Source organism: Gracilinanus agilis, chromosome 1, assembly GCF_016433145.1.
Source record: "Gracilinanus agilis isolate LMUSP501 chromosome 1, AgileGrace, whole genome shotgun sequence".
NCBI classification, from domain to species: Eukaryota; Metazoa; Chordata; class Mammalia; order Didelphimorphia; family Didelphidae; genus Gracilinanus; species Gracilinanus agilis.
The window spans coordinates 755429810-755435981 of NC_058130.1; positions in this window are offsets into that span (position 1 = coordinate 755429810).

The following is a 6172-nucleotide window of genomic DNA, read 5'->3' on the forward strand; positions in this document are numbered from 1 at the left end:
AAGGCATCTCCCTTTGGAAAGCAAACAGTGTTTCCTCCTCTCTACTTCACTTGGTTTGACCTTTGTGGGAATCCAGATGTTAGGTTTTTGGGGGTAGAAGAGATTGGCCTGTTCCTCCCTCCCCAGAGTCATAGGATCAGACATGGCCCATTGATGTCATTTTGACCCTCTCCCAGTATGAAAGACAACAACCACCAACCACAGATCAGAACTCTAGAAGTGGGAAGCATCTTATCCACCCTCTGGTCCAGGCTCCTCTAGTCCAGTCCAACAAACATGATGTACCTACTCTGTGTCAGCCCCTGTGCTGGTCTCTGGGAGTTCACAGACAAAAGAGGAAAAAATAATCCCTGCTCTCAGGGATTTTAAGTCCTCTTGGGGGCTGGGGTGGGGGGGAGTGTGTATTTTGTTCTAGAAGCAACAAAGATCCTTTGAAGGTTCTTGAGCAGAAAAGTGACATGGTCAGACTTAGGACTAAGGAAGAATTTTTTTTTAAACCCTTATCTTCTGTCTTAGAACCAGTGCCTAAGTAATAAGTAATCTAAGTATCAACTTCAAGGCAACAGAGTAGTAAGGGCTAGGCAACGGGGGTCAAGTGACTGGCCCAGGGCCACACAGCTAGAAAATATCTAAAGCCAGATTTGAACCCAGGACTTCCCTTCTCTATGCCCAGCTCTCTACTCTCTGAGTCACTTGGCTGCCCTTGATTGAGGAAGATTTTGACAGCTGTGTGGAGGGTAAATTGGAGAGAGGAGAAATTGAAAGCAGGGACACCAATTAAATTGTCCTTCAGTTGTGTCCAACTCTTCAGGACCCCATTTGGAGTTTTCTTGGTAGAGATACTGGAGTGGTTCACCATTCCCTTCTCCAGTTCATTTTAGAGATGAGGAAACTGAGGCAAACGGGATTAAGTGACTTGTTGAGGATCATTCAGTCTTTTTGTTGTTGTTGCTGCTGCCGTTTGTGACTCTCCATGCCCCACTTGGGGTTTTCTTGGCAAAGATACTGGAATGGTTTGCCATCTCCTTCTCCAGCTCATTTTAGAAATTAGGAAACTGAGGGGGGAAACAGGGCTAAGTGACTTGTCCAGGGTCCCACTGCTAGTGAGTGTCTGAGGTCAGATTTGAACTTAGGAAGATGAGCCATCCAGGCCTGATGCTCTGGGGCACTGTGGCACCACCTAGTTGCTTGCCTGAGAAACAAAGAGGCTACTGCAATTGCGGGGTGAGATGTGACAAGGCTTAAATTCAGCTCCTGGTCATGAAAGCTGGGAAAAGTGGATAGATAGGACACAGAACTCATGGAACTGGATACTGGGCGTAAGCAGCCTGCCGAGGGGGCTGTACCGTGTACCTCCTTGCTAAATTTTGCTTTGTGAGTGAGATCCCCAAGACTCGCACATCCTTATACACAAGTGGCGCCTCGGTACACGAGCACTTTAATCACGAGCAATTTGAGATACGAGCAGTCACGATCCGGATTTTTTGTTTTAAGTCACGAGTGGATATTTGAATCACGAGCTTCCACCACCCTTCACTAGATAGTCTGCCCAGCATTCCATTTCACTAGTTACACGAGGCTTGTCTCGTTTAGTTCAGTGTTTATCTGGCTGTGTGAGCATCTGTATTGAGCTGTTTACGCTTTCTTCATTTTTGTCTATATTATCATTTTTTGGGGGGTAAATTTCTTAACTTTTAACTGTGAGTCCTGGTGACGGAAGCATCGAAGGCATTATAGCAGCAGCAGCTTATGGAGGTTTTGCAGGAAATTAGTCCAGAGCACACAAGGTGGATGAAGTAATCAATACAAGTGAGATTAAGGAAATGTTGAGGATTTGGGGAAAAAAAAATTAAACAGTTTATTGAAAGACACACCCAGAAAAAGTCATAACGGGTTGTGCGTTGGAACTGTGTGGTGACATTTGTTTCACACATTATCAAAACGTTCTGAAAGGGAGGAAGAAACAAACCTCCGTGGAAAGGTTTTTGTTGAAATGGCCTCAAGTGAAATCGAGGAAAGTGTGGCAAAAGAGCCAAAATTCAATGAAGAAAAAGATGATAATTAAGTAAAGTAAAAAAAAATAGCAATTAAGTTGAGCAATAAAGTTCCACATAAGTAACGTGGAAGGCCAATTTTGCATTTAAATGTAGCCTTACGTGTATAGAGAGTAAGTTATGTTAAATGATAGTGCATGAAATGAAAACCTTCTCCTTTAGCATCTTTGCCTGACCTTGAAGGTAAATAACATTTCATAAGCAAGTTTATTTCCTTACATTCTTCCTTATTATCTCTTGTTATAGTTAATTCATGTTGGATGAGGTTGAGGATGGGTACATAAAATTGTATTGAAGGTTGATGGGCTGTTATGAATCGTTATGGGATAAAAGGTATTCGTGGGAGTTTGATAAAAGTTGCAGAGATCAGAATGGCTATGATTGGGAGGCGAGTAGGGATAGGAAACAGGAGGTAGGAAATGGGATAGTAAATCTCTTTACTCCTTATACTGTCTAAGAAATCTTAATCCTCTACCAAGATCTCTATAGCTAAGAAATCTACGTGCCTGACGGAGCAGGCCTAACCCAAACTACTCTGTCTAACTAAATATTGAATTCGCTATTTATCTTTCTTAACTAATCAATGAACATTTATCAGTAACGAACCCTTTAAAGTAATTCGTCTATTAACTGTCCCTTGGAAACTGCCTGTCGTACCCAGACACAGACAAGGGGAAAAACTCCTCCCTCGAAGGGCTGCTTCTCCCTCAAGGATGAACCTGCCTGCCTGTCACAGGGTCACAGAGTGTGTTTCTCTCCCTCGGAGTTCTGAGAGAAAGCTCTTAGCAACAGACTTCTCAGATTTGTATCTAACTTTCAACTCTAAACAGTTAACTGCCTGATCTTCTTAAAAGAGAGAAACCCAAGCCACAAACCCCAGAACTCCTGCCCCCTGAGAAGCCACACAAGATGGAGTTCTTCTAACTGACTCCAACCTTTTTTTTTTTAATAGTCTGTCTTTTAAAGAGATAGAGGCAAGATCTCTCTGTTTTGTCTCTTAAGGAGACGGCGTACAAATGAAAACCTTCCTCTGACCTAAAACTTCTGCTCATAACGAGATAAATGAAATTTAGAAATTCCTTATAGCACTACAAATATATCTATTTGTTATTTATAAAGTACATTTTTGTATTTAAATGCATATAAAACAAAAATTTCGTGTGATTTTTTGGGGGTTGGAATGAATTAATTGCATTTTCATTCATTTAAATGGGGAAATTCAATTGGACACAGGAGCAAATCGAATTGTGAGCTTGGCCATGGAAAGAATTAAACTCGTGTGTCAAGGTACCACTGTATGAATTTTCTGTTCATATGTCAACATTAAAACCATGGGAACTACATTTAAAAATAACCAAAAACAACCCTTACCTTATCTTAGAATCAGTACAAAAGAGTGGTAAGGGGTAGGCAATGGAGGTTAAGTGACTTGCCCAGGGTCACACAGCTAGGAAGTGTCTGAGGGTAGATTTGAACCCAGTTCCTCCCAGCTCTGGGTCTGGTGCTCTATCCATTGTGCTACCTAGCAGCCTTTTTTATGTAAAGATCTTTTATTTTATCAATTCCAAATAAAAACAAACTTCCACCTTAGTTTTCCAAAGTTATATGCTCTAACTTGTCTCCCCCCTCGCAGAGCTGACAAGCAATTCAGTCTGAGTTATCCACGTATTGTCACACAAAACATGCTTCCATATTGTTCATCTTTGTAAGAAAATCCTCAACATAGCACCAAAACCCCCAAATAAACAAGGGGAAAATGGAATGTTTTCATCTACAGCCGGACTCCAGCAGTTCTTTCTCTGGGGGGTGGGTGGCCTTCTCTGTCCCAAGTCCCTCAGAATTGTCCTGGATCACTGTATTACTGCCTCATACCTTCTTTTAGTGCACCCCTCTTTTGCATCTGTTTTGTATAAGTGGGGTCAGGAATTAGAAGCTTGTATTACAGCTGACCTGTATTCGAATTCCACTGTGTCGGTTCTTGGCTGACTTCAGGAAAATACATATCCCCTTTTTTCCTGCTTGGGTGTTGTTCTAGCCTGGGAGATCATCAGTAGGGTTATATTAGCTTGCCCCATTAGCTCATTGGATCATAGATTTAGAACTGGAAAAGATCTCATTTAATCCGAATCTCTTTGCTCCATTTCAGGGCAGAGAACTCCAATCTGTCAGAGAAGGGAATGACTCGTCCAGGGTCACACAAGGAAATTAGGGACAGTGTTGGGACTCAATCATAAGTTCTGATGCCCAAATCCAGAACTAGTGGAACAATATTATCCTCTAATATGCTACAATGAGGTAAGAAGTGTTGTTGTTCAGTCATTACAGTTGTGTTTGATTCTTCATGACCCCAATTGGGGTTTTCTTAGCAAAGATCCTGGAATGGTTTGCTATTTCCTTCTCCAGCTCATCTAACAGATGAGGAAACTGAGGCCAACAAGGTGAAATGACTTGCCCAGGAACACACAGCTAGTTTGCTATTTCCTTCTCCAGCTCATCTGACAGATGAGGAAACTGAGGCCAACAGGGTGAAATGACTTGCCCAGGAACACACAGCTAGTTTGCTATTTCCTTCTCCAGCTCATTTGACAGATGAGGAAACTGAGGCCAACAGGGTGAAGTGACTTGCACAGGGTCACACTAGAGCTAGTTAAGTGGCTAAGGCTGGATTTGAACTCAGGTCTTCCTGACTTCAAGCCAGCACTCTATCCACTGCGTCCCCTGCCACCTCATTTTATTAAGAAGGACATTAAAAAGCTGGACCGTTTCTGATGAAAGGAAACCAAGATGGTAAGCAGACTGGAGATGATGTTAGCTTTGAGAATAGATGACAGAGGTGGGGAAAAGAAGAGTCTGGTATTTGAAGGGCTGTCATGTGGAGGACGGTTCTGACTTATTCTGCTCCAGTTCAGAGTTCAGAACCACGAACAAATAATGGAGGTTTCTGAGGGACAGACAGAAGTCGAATCTGAGGAGAAAACTCTGCAAGTACCCCAAAATGGCACAGGGCCGCCTAAGGGGGAGACCTTTGAGCAGAGGCCAGCTGACCCGCTCACGGGAAATATCATAGAAGGAATTCTACTCTGGCCCTCAAAGGTCTCTCTAGGCTCAGCTCTAACTAAATCCATGTTCCTAATGCCTTTGGCCAAGTCATTCCCCATCACGGGACCTCAGTCTTCTCATCTGGAATGGCTTCTCTTCTTCTTTTCATCTGTTGGCTTCCTACCTCTCATTTAAAGTCCCCAACAAAATCCATCCTGTTTTGCTTCATCCAGTGTAATATACTAGGACTGGGGCCCACAAAATGCCTCTTTTGGCTAAGAGCAGTATTTTTTTTAATCATAAAGAGTGAGAGGAATTTTGAAATTTCTTTTTTACAGTGATGTCTAAGGAACACTCTCATTGACATTAAAAAAAACACAAAACAACCCTGAAGCAGAAAAGATGCAAAGGACAGCCACCAAGAAGACCCGGGATGGTTCTAAGAATTGCCCCAATCAGGTTGTGTTTAGAAATGTAAGCGGCCAGGCGTGGTAGCGCCCACCTCTAATCCCTGACACTGACAAGGCTAAGGATGCTGGACCTCTTGAGCTCAGGAGTTCTGAGCTGCAGTGGGCTAAAGCCAATTGGGTGTCTCCATTTAGGATAGCTCGAATAGAGTGAGCCTCCAGAAACAGAGGGTCATCAGGCTACTGAAGGAGGGCTCAACCCACCCAAGCGTGTGCACCAAACATTGTTAGGATCGGGGCCATGAATGTCAATTTCAGTCTGGGTGAGATGGGTAGCCCCGAGTCTCAAAAAAGAAATACAAAGGGCAGCTAGGAGGGTCAATGGATTGAGAGTCAGGCTTAGAGAAGGAAAGGTTCTGAGTTCAAATGTGGCTTCAGGTACTTTCTAGCTGTTTCTAACTCTGGGTCAGTCACTTGACCCCTGTTGCCTAACCCTCACTGCTCTTCTGCCTTGGAACCAATACTTAGTATTGATTCCAAGACAGAAGGTAAGGATGAAAGGAAGGAAGGAAGGAAGGAAGAAAGAAAGAAAGAAAGAAAGAAAGAAAGAAAGAAAGAAAGAAAGAAAGAAAGAAAGAAAGAAAGAAAGAAAGAAAGAAAGAAAGAAAGAAA